The sequence below is a fragment of the Cebus imitator genome, unplaced genomic scaffold, assembly GCF_001604975.1.
Source record: "Cebus imitator isolate Cc_AM_T3 unplaced genomic scaffold, Cebus_imitator-1.0 Scaffold404, whole genome shotgun sequence".
Lineage (NCBI taxonomy): Eukaryota > Metazoa > Chordata > Mammalia > Primates > Cebidae > Cebus > Cebus imitator.
Genome location: NW_016107719.1, coordinates 899,828 through 900,962, shown reverse-complemented (window position 1 = coordinate 900,962; position 1,135 = coordinate 899,828).

The following is a 1,135-nucleotide window of genomic DNA, read 5'->3' as shown; positions in this document are numbered from 1 at the left end:
GGGACACTTGCCCCTGCTCCTGCCTCCGCATGGAAGGCCCTTCCTGATCCTTCCATCTGGAAGAGTCATCTTTCAAAGCTGCTTCCAAAGGCACTCTTCCACCTGTGGGCTGGGTTGGGGTCTCCTCTGGGTTCTCACAGCCACCCCTACTGGATGTGGCCAGTTTCTGTAGGTCTCAGAAATGGGACCTCTTCCCAGCCCCATGTGACCATAACCAGCACAGCTGGCCATGGTGAGGACTCCAGCCCACTGGGCCTGGGCCTGGGGTGGCCACAACCCCTGACCTCACCCCTGCCCAGGGTTGGGCATGACCTCAGAGCAAAGCCTCAGGAGAGGACTGGGACTGAAAGAAAAACACCCATTTGATGGAGAAGAAAACTGAGGCTCAGAGAGGGGTATGACTTGTGCAAGTTCTTGGTCAGGGCCAGTCTCAGCTCCAGGCCTCTCCCTCAGGCCTGGGCCCTGTGCCCTACTCTAGGGCTCCTCAGACTTCGAGGGTCATGTGAATCACTGGGGCAGCCTGTGAAAATGCAGACGCTGGTTAAGTGGGTCGGGGTGGGGCTGGACTTGCTATTTCTCACCTGCTTCCAGCTGCCACTGGCCTGCAAGCCACACTGGGGGTGTCACAGTCCTTGTCAGGGAGGCCCCACCCTCAGAAGCCCAGAGGCCACTGCTTTAGGATGGGTGGGGTGTGGGTAGGGTGTGAGTGGGGAAGCCACTTCAAGAAACCCCAGTCTCTGTTCTGGTTCTGTCAGCCACCTAGGACACCAGAGCTGCTGGAACGTTTTATTAAGTTAAGAGGTTCAGGGAGCAGGAGAGAAACACCTTCTGCATGGCATAGCCTGAGGAGGCTGTGGGCCATGAGGCCGGCTGCTGGCTCCCTCTGTCCTGAGCCCCACGGTACGGGCCGTGTGGGGCAGGAAGTGTTAGTAGGAGGTAGGGTAGGAAGAGGGTGGCAGGCTCCCGCCTCTCCCCTGCAGAGACAGCTCGCCATGGCCGCTGCTGCCTGGGCCTCCGCCAGACCCCTGGGTCAGGGACACCAGCCCAGAAGCCCAAGAAGAGGGTGGCTGGAGACAGAGCGGGGGACCAGGGTTGGAGGTACACAGCCACCAGGAATTGCTTTTTGCTTTTTTTA